The sequence below is a fragment of the Asparagus officinalis genome, chromosome 7, assembly GCF_001876935.1.
Source record: "Asparagus officinalis chromosome 7, Aspof.V1, whole genome shotgun sequence".
NCBI lineage: Eukaryota > Viridiplantae > Streptophyta > Magnoliopsida > Asparagales > Asparagaceae > Asparagus > Asparagus officinalis.
Window position 1 is genome coordinate 146,452,188 of NC_033800.1, and position 12,734 is coordinate 146,464,921.

A 12,734-nucleotide genomic window follows, 5' to 3' on the forward strand; every position below is an offset into this window, starting at 1 on the left:
AGATTCAGAAAAGAATTGTAAATAGATATCTGAAAACATAAACTATTTATAGATTTGAAAAGGTGCTTCCAATAGTCACAACTTTTCAAAACACCCTTTGAAGCAAACAGCCACTTTTCAACAGTCACTTGTCTTTTCATAATTTTTTTAAATTCAAAATAACATTAAAATAAAATATATTCAATATATAATTATCTATCTACCCTTTAAAAGAGGGAGTCCACGAAAAACTTTACTCCCCAAAATAGCCTTACCCCCAATTTAATTACCAAAAATATCCCAAAATAGCCTCCCAAAATACCCTTTCATCAGTTACGAATAGACTTCTCCTTTCAATTCATCAGCCCATTCAAGTCATCGGTCCTTTTAATTCCTCCTCCTCCAAATTACCAAACTTTACTCCTTTCAATTCCTCCTCCTCCTCCTCCTCTGATCTTCCATTACCTCCAACAACTTTTAGAGATGAATTCAATTAACCAGTTCATCCGTTACCCTTCATCGCGGCCCCTCTTTTCGATTCTTACGTTACGCAGTCGAACGATCTTAAGCCATCAATTTCAAAAGATGAGTGTTATTTCCCTATTCATCAACCCGTCTCCGCCATCATCTCTTCATTTGTTAGAATTTTTGCATTGGGTACAACCAGCAAGGAATTTCATTGAAGAAGGTATTCCTAAATTTTTACTACGCTTTTTGCTCAAAATTCATCATCTCTCCTTTTTGTTCTTCATTTCTCTCATTGGTTCTAATTTTAAAGAAAAAATTCATTTAATTTTGTTCTAATTAGCCATCATTTCATTTTGTTCTAATTCAACAATAGGTCAAGGATTGTCCGAATTAGGGCTTGCTTCAAGTCTTCATCTTGCTCCTGAGTCAGTTTCAACAGGTAAAAATTCAATTTTTATTTTTTTTGAATTTATGGTTTATGTCCTTTTAGTTAAATTTTTTGAATTAGTTTATTTTATTTTAAGCTTAATTGCGGAAATTAGGGGTGGACGACTTTGTTAGATAGTATTTTCAGACACAAAAGTGGAAACTTGACTGAGTTTCGTAGATAGTATTTGCAGACAGAATTTTGAGCTGACTTGAGGAAATTAGGGGTGGACGACTTTGTTAGATAGTATTTTAAGACACAAAAGGGGAAACTTGACTGAGTTTGTTACATAGTATTTGCAGACACAAAAGGGAAACTTGACTGGGTTTGTTATATTCCAACTATTTGTTTGCTTATATTGTTAGACATATGTAGACAATTAATTTACGTAGAATTAGGAAGAAAACATCATGTTTGTTGTATAAAATTTGTGTAAATGAAGTGGTTGTTCAAAGACAACAGCAGGAGCAAATAATATACCAAATCTGTAGAGGAGTATGGTACACAATGCATAGGAGAACAGAGTAAAGAATCTATTCGATCAGATCCACACAACTGAAATGAAAAATTATGTTGATTAAATAATAATGACATAAAAAAATTAGAAAATCATTTTTTGTTTTCATGAACTGATAACAGAGGTGAATAATAAGCAAGACCTGTAGCAGACACATGACATGCAACTATAGTTCAAGTATTTAAAGCTATGATGCCTCAAAATAATGATTAAATCATTAAAAAGCTATCATAGATCTTGACTGAATAAGTACATAAGTAAATCATGCTAGAACAAAGAAATAAAGAGGTAAATGTAACCTTTCCAAGTACAGAGTCATGCCCAGAAGTTAAAGTAGCTCATAATTGCACAACAAGCGTATCGTTTTTGAGTATCCACTACCACAAATGCTCAATTGCATATACATGCTAATTGATAAACACAAGAAGTGATAAAATTTCTCAAGGAGACTTTCCAATTTTATACACTTCAATTTATTTTGGGGGTGAACATTCAAATTTTGTTGAATTCTGTTATAATATCGTCTTTGAACACTATTACCTGTCATTCTTGAAGCAAATTTTTTCACATCTACAACCAGCATGTTTGGCTGAAGCAAACAAGTACAAACAATCTATTATTGACCAAAGCCTTAATCTTTCAAGTGTACATTATGTGTTTCCTATTACTATTACTATTGATCGTAATATATTTTATTGTTGTGTGGAAATAAGCATATTATCATCAATGTATGTGCAGTTTAACTTCCTCTTGATATATTTCAAGTACATAAAACAATCCACTGCAAGAAAAGAAAACAACCTTTCCTCAAATACAATGGCCAGTAACTTATCCTGTAAACAAGGGAAGGTTTATTGGAAAAATTGCCAAATGGTAGTGAAGATCAAAAAAAAATTTGAAACATTTTAAATACATAAATAAATAAAAAGTTTACCAGCCACCCTGCGATTCCTAGAACTTCAGTAACATCAACTCCATGATGGAAGATTGGTTTAATTGTCATCTGGAAGTATGGTGCCTCGACAAAGCATACTCGTACATGTCCAATAAATGGCCAGTGCTCAATAAACATCAGACCAACTAAAATCTACTTTGCCAAGGAAAAAGTTTAGCACATTGAATAATGTAATATGAAGCATCAAGGGCAACAGGATTAACAGCAGCTAATTAAAAAAGCTACAATATATAAGGTTTATTGATTCTTTCATCAACTTTTTCCTTTCCCATTTGATTCCTACGCTCAACAGGATTTTGGTATAGAAGATCGTGCCCCCTTCAAACACCTCAGCTGGGATCTTGCTTCCCGAGAAAACCATCAATGTACCAACTTTAAAGTTTAAATTACGTGCCTTTTGGAAAAGTTTGCCGTTTTCCACCAATTTTGTTACTGGGTCTTGCTCCAAAATTGAAACTTTGACATGGGTGACTCTTCTTTTTTCTATTAATTGTTATTTTTGTTTTTTCGTACTTATGTGCTTATTTGCATTGTTTTTTAATTAAATGGTTGCTAATTGCGGAATTTTCATGTGTCTAGATGATTATGCATTTTTTTTAGTATATATTGTTGTATACATGATGCAAAACAAAATGCATTAGAAATTCATTTGTTAGAAGTATGAAACAAAATTATGCAGCATTGTCAATCTATAGAAATGTATTGGGTCTACTGCTGTTATGTTGGTTATAGAGTTAAAAGAACACTTGACAAAGAAACCTTTCATATCTTGGAACAAGGACACGCTAAGACAATGTAAATCCATGAGAAGTTGTTATCATAACTGAAAAGAGTTTTAAATAATGAAATGGTCTGTAAAACAATTAATTTTGTAAGTGTGTGGCAAATGATATTAATTGATGCGAGTCAAGGTCACATAGTTTCTCAGAACGAGGTCAGGCTAAGACATTGTTACTATATGATGAAAAACAGCTTAGTTGTTTGGGCTTCCATGTCTTACGACCTGCAATAGAAGATTGACTTGCGCCTCCAAAACCACCATTGTCCCTTTTCAAGATCTTTGTTTTATTAATTTATAATTGCTTAGGACATGATATGATTTGTTTAAACCGACACGTTGCTTTATCACGGAAACACAAAGCTTAGGACATGATATGATTTGTTTAAACCGACACGTTGCTTTATCACGGAAACACAAAACTGAAGCTCTATTCTTTACTCACATGACATGGGTACTTCAATGATACAATACCTGTTTCACTTGAATGCAGTCATCAAAACAGTCGAATTGATTTCTATCGTTCTGAAAGAACTCAAAATTTGATAGAAGATATATAACGGTCGCAGCTCCCTCTCACTCACGCAAAGTTTTCGAGTTTGATTTCTGGATTTATTTTTGCAGGTTTATTCGAAATATTAGCTTATGGGGGTGAAAAGAGTATTTATAATATATATTATTAATTTTAAAAGATACATGCGGAATGCAGATAAATGTTGATCTACCTAATATCAGGTTCAAACTTGATTTGTATTATACGACAATGAATACTATGAGAAATAATTTATGCTCTGTATTACTTATAGTTTAGAACTCAAAAAACCCTTAGTAAAAGACAATGAATACTATGAGTCTACTTGATACTTTGTTGAAAACTAGCACTTTACTTCTCTGTCAATATCTGTCCATATTAGGTTATATCATAAACAGTTAGTAACTCTATAATTCCTTCCTTGCAATCTATTGAAAATACAAGCCATGCTTAGCGTCCTGCAAGATAGTCAAAATTATTTCCCAGAGTATCATATTTAATATTCCATGACCTCCGGGCAACTCTTAAGGTTTTTCACGATCCATGTTTCACATAACTGTACCATCTCCGCTGATTGATTTTACTATATTGCTGTTTCAATTGGCACGATCCAGTTTTTCCAATTAGGCTTGATCTTGTGCACTTCCACCTCTACACTCTGTTTTTTTATAAACAAAATCCTAAAATGTAGAAAATTCAGAAATACTAACAAAAACAAGAAAAGATACGAAAAGGACATTCTAACGCAAACTGTGAAGGGATATCATTGTTTAACAAGGGAAACTTGACGTACAAAGTTGCATAAGGCATCCAGGGTGATATGATTTGTTTAAACCGACACGTTGCTTTATCACGGAAACACAAAACTGAAGCTCTATTCTTTACTCACATGACATGGGTACTTCAATGATACAATACCTGTTTCACTTGAATGCAGTCATCAAAACAGTCGAATTGATTTCTATCGTTCTGAAAGAACTCAAAATTTGATAGAAGATATATAACGGTCGCAGCTCCCTCTCACTCACGCAAAGTTTTCGAGTTTGATTTCTGGATTTATTTTTGCAGGTTTATTCGAAATATTAGCTTATGGGGGTGAAAAGAGTATTTATAATATATATTATTAATTTTAAAAGATACATGCGGAATGCAGATAAATGTTGATCTACCTAATATCAGGTTCAAACTTGAGAAACTAAAACAATCATCTGTAATCAAGAACCATAACCAAATCTAATGTCTAACATATATTAAAGAGATGTGTTATTTCAATATTAGTCCCTCACATCTTCAATATATTTCATTATATAAGAATTTAATTTACTATTGATAATACTTGAAAATTGCTTTAGAAAAAGAACTACTTCAAATTTAAAATTTTATGTACACCTGAAAATAGAAAAAATTACATGTTTGAGCAATATAGATATGTGGCATTTGAGCTAACTATAGTTCACAAGGGAATTCTTGGCAAGATACGATGGTTCCCAGACTCTATAGAGATATTCTGTAAACTCTATGTTTAATTGTTCTTTGTATTATTGTTTACATGTTTATTTTGTTGATTTTGTCTTTCCAATTTCGTAAGATCTTAAAGTTTTATTGAAGTTTTTTTTTTAGATATTAATATGTCTGCTACTTGATCTTTTTCTCATCTCCATATTCCATTTTCTAGATGATGCTTTACTCTGAATCTTTGGAAACTCAATTCCTATTGACTTAAAGTTTCAGTTAATAGTTCTTTGAAGCATTTGCATACAACATGCTGTTAGAAATTCCTTGCATCCATTCATTGACTTGATGCTATGGATTTCTCAATCAAGTGTCATAGAATGGATAAAGATCTGAAGCATTTTTAATATTGAGACATAGACTCAGTTATGTGTTGAATTTGTTTGTCTTAGATGCCGGAGGAATGGTGGGTTGAATTTGTTTGAAAGAATTCATCTTTATCAAGCTCTTTATGCTATTTCTTGCGGTTTATATTTCAGTTTTACATACTATTGAGGCAGAGAGACATACATATGTCGCAAAAGAAATATGTTTTCCTATGCTACCATGAGAACATAATATTACATTATGAAATCATACGCAACAGTATGCAAAGAGAAGTTAATGTTGTTGTCCATCTAAATTAAACAGTTTCACATCTCACCAATAACAGCTAGATATATCTTCAGCATTCGTGCTGAGCATGTTTATACTTCCTCCTATGATTCTGATTCGCTTATAAATCCATAACATGGCTGACGCCGATGTCTCACCACCCCATTAGACGCCTGTAAATGACAAGGTTCAGCATTTGAGGATGGGCTTGTTTAGTCAATTGGTGCGAGATACACAATAGTCTTTCCGGTCCCAGTAACGGCATTAACAAGTATATAATCTCCATTTAAAGGGGGGAAACTTTTTAAAAATAGAAATTTAAAATTTCCAATGAAATATATAGAGAAATTTCAAATTTCCAGTGAAATATATAGAGAATTAAAAAGGATACAAATCTTTCCCCTCGATTACAACTGGAATTGCATGCGACTGGATCTGAGTTTGGACTTGAAATCCCATTTTTTCAAAAAAAAAAAAAATTAAGCAATAAAGACATGAATCAAAGAAAAACTCACTAAAGTAATTATACCTTGAAGATGTTGGTATAAAACCTGTTATTGTTATCTTAGTTTTATGCTCTCAGTAAAGGCTTTTATATTGTTATTGTCTGTAAACATTTCCTTGCGTGCTCTGGTATAGTAGTTCATATGTACAATTTCTTGCAGGTTATTTGACCTAAAAGACAAAAAATCATGCATATTAAGATTTATGAAACAATGGGGGATGTGTTATGAGGGAAATCTTGGCAAGATATGAGGATTCCCAGGCTCTATAGATGGATATGTCGCTATTTTTAGAGTTGTTTAAAACTTACACACTGCATATGTTTTGGTCATAACAACAAATGCGAGATAAGATATATTTGCTTTGTTTCATGATAGAATCCCATTAGACTCAATACTCCCTGATCTTCTTAATTTTTTTTACTTGTTTTAATGCACACATTATACCGTTCCTAATAATTTAACATTTTTTCATATTAATGCAGATATTCTACTTGGTTGAATTGCCTTTTTTTGGAAATATTTCTAAATTTGTCGGTGATTCAGGTGAGTTAAGCAACTTTCTTCTATCTTTTCTTTATTTTATTCATAGTGATAGTAACTCTATTTCCTTGTATTTATCTTCTTCTTCACTTCAATATTTATTATTATTATTATTATTATATGACTTAAAAAACAGAATTAACCTTAGCATATGAGATATTTTTGATTATTGATGCATGTATACTGCATCAAATTTAAAAAAAAAACTTAAATACTATTGAACATCAATTAAAATATAGTTGCTCTCAAATTATATTCATTGCTATACTTATGTTAAATAAAATCAATAATTTAACGCATTAAATTTTCTTTTCCTTATAGAAATTTACATTCTACTTCTTGGATTGTATAATCACTATACATTTGCATAAGAGTACCTTCTTCCAAATGACTTCCAACCAAGGTTTGAATTCAACATAAATAAATATATATTATTATTGTTTTATGTGTATTTATGTTTATTAATAGTATATTTCATTATTTTTTAACAGAAGAACAGAGTCTAATACATGAGGGTAGAAACACCAAATATAATCAGTTAAATGTTGATCAGAAGAGAACTTACATTCAGAAGGTCATTAATAATAATAGAAAGAGGAAAAGTAATGATTTTGCTGGCAGTAGTACCAATAGCAAGCGAAAACGTAAGATTGATTTGTTTTGTGGAGCGCAACAACGGGAATATGAGCATGGAGGTTTGTATAGATTAATTTTATATTTTAGTAAAATAATTACATGATTTTATATATCTAAATTTATTTAACACTAAAAACTATTCTTTTTTGTCTAGGTCAAATTAACCATGAACCAGTATGTTCTTTATTACATAAACTACGCACTTCAAAGTCTTGTTCATTTTGTGGAGCAAAAAAGTTTGAACATGAGCCACCAACATCCTGTTGCCACAATGGTGAAATCCACCAAGCAGATGTGAATGTTAATGACGAGTTATATGTCCTTTATACAGTACAAACCCAAGAGGCAATTGAGTTTCAAAGACAAACCAGAAAGTATAATAGTATTTTCTCATTCACATCATTTGGGGCAAGGTTTGATAGAGAGCTTGCATCAAACAAAAAGGGTATTTTCACATTTAGAGCACAAGGACAAATATATCATAATCTACCCTCTCTAATTCCAAAAGAAAATAAGCCCTCCTACTTTCAACTTTACTTCTACGATACGGAGAATGAGTTGCAAAATCGAATGGGAATATTAGATAATGCAAACATGAGTACGACTACAACTAAAAGATTGATGGATATATTAGAAGGAAACCCATATGCAAAATTTCTACGGAAACTGAATGATTTTCCATCTCTTGAAGACTTCAAGATCATTATAAATAGAGATGCTACAGTAGATCAACGTGTTTATAACTCGCCAACAGTGGATCAGGTTGCAGCTGTCTGGGTAGAGGGAAATAATGAAAATGTTCCATATGAGAGAGAAATAGTCGTCCATTCACACTCCGGCAAGAATCATCAAGTTAAGCACTATTTTGGTTGTTATGATCCTTTACTATATGAAATATCATGTACAACTACATAGGTCAGGGCTATTTAATAATATATTAAAATTTCGGCATAATAAATAATACTTAGTGTCTCGATCTTATCCAAGTTTGAATTTGTTTTTACCAAACATGCATAGCCAGACAATATTCCCATCCTTGTTTGTATGCACAAGCATACAAAATACAACCATGGCGATTCAAATACCCAACTTTGAATAGATATCTGATCTTTTCCATTCTCCACTTTGTTATATAATGAGGCTTTGTGGAGCTCTTGTTAAGTTCAGCATAGTTAGAACTTAGAACTACCCATCTAAATATTATTCTCTTTTTTATACATTTATACTCAAATGAACACACATTGCTACCTTACTTTTCTACATCCTCATTCTTTGATGTCTAAATTTCACAATTGTGCTAATTATTTTTATAAGCAAATGTTAAGAGATGAACTTGAATTTTTTGATTTTCGTGGTAGAAGGAGCAAAATAATAATTAAAAAAAGCTTTCAGTTGACCTTTTGTAATAATATTTCCCTGTCATCTTGATGAATGTATCTACTTTCTTTTCCCATTTGTATCTTGTATAACTAATTTGTAGCCGAGCAAACAAAATTTGGCATCGAGTCTTTGTTCCTGTTCTTGTTGTTGTTCCTGTTTAATCCTTATTCTGAGATTAATTTCTGTAAGTCTTGTTTGTTTGCATGTTTGTTTGTCTTGTATAACAATAAAGTGTGGAAATGTAATAATTTTAATAGTGACTCGTTTCTTTTGACTTTTGTTCCAAAAACATTGGATTCATTCAACTTTGTTTTTTATTTTAAATCTGCAGGTACTCAGGTCCTACAGTTGGATCTCATGCCAACTCTTCCATATTTTCTCCCATTGGTGGGGGCATCTTAAGTGCAAAGGCCTCTATGCTACTGCAGGTTTCACTCTTACCTTCTGGGTTTATAAGATACCTCTATTTGATATCAATTTAAAGTCAAACTTGAAATACTTTGGGCTGTGAATTTAACTCTGATATCTTTTATTGTAGAATGTGCCACCGGCTTTGCTTGTTCGGAAAGCCAACGGCTGTAGAGGGATCCTTTGTCATGGCTTGGTGAGATTGCTTGGTTTATTTCTCATGCAGATGGTAGAGCTATTAAAAAGATCTTGTGTGCTGCCTTTGCTGCTGCTTTGTATCATATTTGGAGCGAACGAAATGCTAGGAGATTTCAGCCTTGTATTAGCAGGGTTAATGTCATTGTGAAGAGGATTAAGGTTGATATTATAGCTAGAATGTTATTGGTTGGTCAACTTGTAGTTGTTTTTTGGTTTTGCGAGTTGAGTGGATTGTTTGATTCTTTCATAGAGTATGCTATATAGCTGGGTATGCCCAGTTTTTGATTGTACATGAAAGTTAACATGTTAACGAAAATTTCATTTACCTTTAAAAAAATTGAATCAATTCTTTACAAAAGTAAATAGTCCCATAACTATTTTTTTATTATATTGTAGGTGGGTAAATAGCATTCTGAAGCCAAAATTATTTTTTGTACAGAATTTGGGATGTCATCAGGATTATTGGGATCCTAAACTCGCGCATAAACCATAATTTCTATGCTAGAGAGCATTCTTCTTAGCACAACATTGATTAGAACACAAACAAAGATCTGAATGTAACTTTTCCTTCATTTGTCGTAGACGATGTAACATGATTGATTCATTGCAAATTATTGTCCAATACAACATAAAACCTGGCACAATAGAAGAAAATATGTATGTAGATATTAGGGTGCATAACAAGTCAACAGAGCTTTAATCATGAATGATGCTGGTCAACTAACTCTTTATTGAGCTTGCGTTTTGGGTATGAACCAATTTTCAGCATAACAATTTTCAAATAAATTAACATTACTATATATACATTCTAATGCTAAAGATCTGTTTTATTTATTTGCCTGAGCCTCATCACAATATCTGATACTTGCTCAATCTTAATCAATCCAGCAAAATATATAGGATTCACATTGACTTGTATTTGGGGAATGATTGCTGCTTGTTCATTACGCTTATCGACAAGGTCCTCGACAAATTTATTCAATCTCCTTCGAATGAAATATCAGTTGTTTCTAATGTAGTTGTGGAGATTAGTGAACCAAACACAAAACCTCTTAGCACAAATTAACAAGATGAAGAGAGAGCAACAAAGCCAAGCAAAACAATACAGTGCACGGTTAATGATCAATGGATAGCAAAGCAAAGGGAAAAGATCTCTGGCAAATACATATGAAACACAAAATGCAATCAGAAGCTTCAAGATGAAAAGAAAATCCAAGGTTTTTCAAATAAATTAGTGCAAAGACTTAGAAAGGCTATAACATCATAAGCTTGGATTTACATACACATCATCAAAATTAACTTTTAGGTATATTCTTGTTATAGTATTTGATTGATCAATCACCTTTTAGATACAACAACTCTACTATTGCATAACTGATCCCTACATATAAATTTATTGTTAAAACATTTAAAATTATATCTAATAAACTTATACATATATCAATTTACGCATTGGCCTTATGGTTTCTTGTTATTGTGTTTGATTGATCAATCAACTTGTAGATACAACCACTCCAATATCGCATAATTGATCCTTAAATATAAACGTATTATTCAATCATTTTTAATTTTTAGCTTATGTTCATATATATTGCGTATATTCATTAAATTTATACCAAATCTTTCCATGAATATAATTATAATTAAAATTAATATTAAAAATTTTACCACGTGCATTGCACGTGCAATCTAACTAGTATATATAAAAAATAGAACATTTAGGCGGCAGCGGCAAGCGTGCAAAGTGCTAAGTGCGTCTAATAATCGCGTCAAAATCGCGCATTATTCGCGCTACCTGCACGCGGGTTTAGAAGCCTACACTTTGATCCATTATTCAAAGCCCAATAAGCATTCAATGCTTTTAAACCTCTAAAAGAATGTTCAAAATTCCAATGTGGGACTATCTTGTTTTTTACAAATAAATACTGACAATCCCGCACTTTGTTTGAAAAAACATTTTAATAGTATTATATTTAAAAATAATCTGCAATATGTACAAAATGAGATAAGTATACATATGTAGAGGTATCTTTCGATTTAAACCTTTACTTAGTACAAATACCTCAAAGTTCTATCAAAGTCGTTAGTTGCCTTAACATTAAACTAATTACTCTTTGTGATAGAACCGGAGAATATTGTACATACACTAATCTCTTGTTTTAATGAGAATTAATATTTTAGCACTGTTATTATTCCTGGTTCATGAACTCTTTTAAAGAACAAACCTTTAGCTCTTTTAAGAAGCGGCACCACTTCTAAGTTCATATAGGTGAAACGTCTACAATGTGTTTTCCATTACTTTAAACACACAACAATAATGTATTAGACTTTCATTAAGAGCATAACTCATCCTCTTATTCCGTAATGGACGATATTGACATTATCTTTTAGGGCTTAATATGTCAATATTAATCAATCACTTTCAGAAACTTGTTATTACCCATTTAAAAAATTTAACCAGTTTAGTTCTAGTAAATGGTTGGATTACCATTCCTGGTGATTTTAAATATAAGGTTTCAGCCCCATTTCACTTGATGTCATCTTTACTACCTCTCTTGCTAGAGGTTTTGTAAATGGATCAGCCAAATTTTTATTTGTCTTGACATAGATAATAGTTATGACACTATCTTGTATCAAGTGTCTCACATATTCATGTCTTAGACTTATGTGTCTAGACTTACCATTATATGTACAATTATAAGCCCTTGACAAAGTGGCTTGACTATCACAATAGATAGAGATAGGAGGCATTGGACTCGGCCATAACTTAATATCTAGCAATAAGTTCCTAATCCATTCAGCCTCTTTACCAGTTGCTGCTAAAGCAATGAATTCAGATTCCATGGTGGAGTGTGAGATACATGTTTGTTTCTTGCTTGCCCAAGAAACTGCTCCTCCACCAAGTATAAAAATCATTCCAGAAGTGGATTGGTTGTCTCCAACACTAGCCATCCAGCTTGCATCGGTGTATCCCTCTAATACAGCCGGATAATCATTATAGAACAAACACAGATTTTTGGTTTTCTTTAAATAGATAATCATTATAGAACAAACACAGATTTTTGGTTTTCTTTAAATATCCAAAAATCCTGGAAATACTTTTCCAATGTTCTACACTTGGATTACTAGTGTATCTACTTAATTTGCATAAAAATCCTGGAAATACTTTTCCAATGTTCTACACTTGGATTACTAGTGTATCTACTTAATTTGCATACAACAAATGTAATATCAGGTCTAGTACAATGCATAGCATACATTAAAGAACTAATTGCACTAGCATACTCAAGCTATGCTACAGCTC

General features: G+C 32.0%; 1 long non-coding RNA gene across 1 annotated transcript; it reads left to right on the forward strand.

The window, feature by feature from the left end:
• LOC109850543 lies at nucleotides 309-9,745 on the forward strand. The gene is made up of 5 exons (XR_002249462.1): nucleotides 309-667; nucleotides 821-886; nucleotides 6,751-6,811; nucleotides 9,156-9,252; nucleotides 9,363-9,745. It is a non-coding gene; the product is annotated as an uncharacterized LOC109850543 (long non-coding RNA).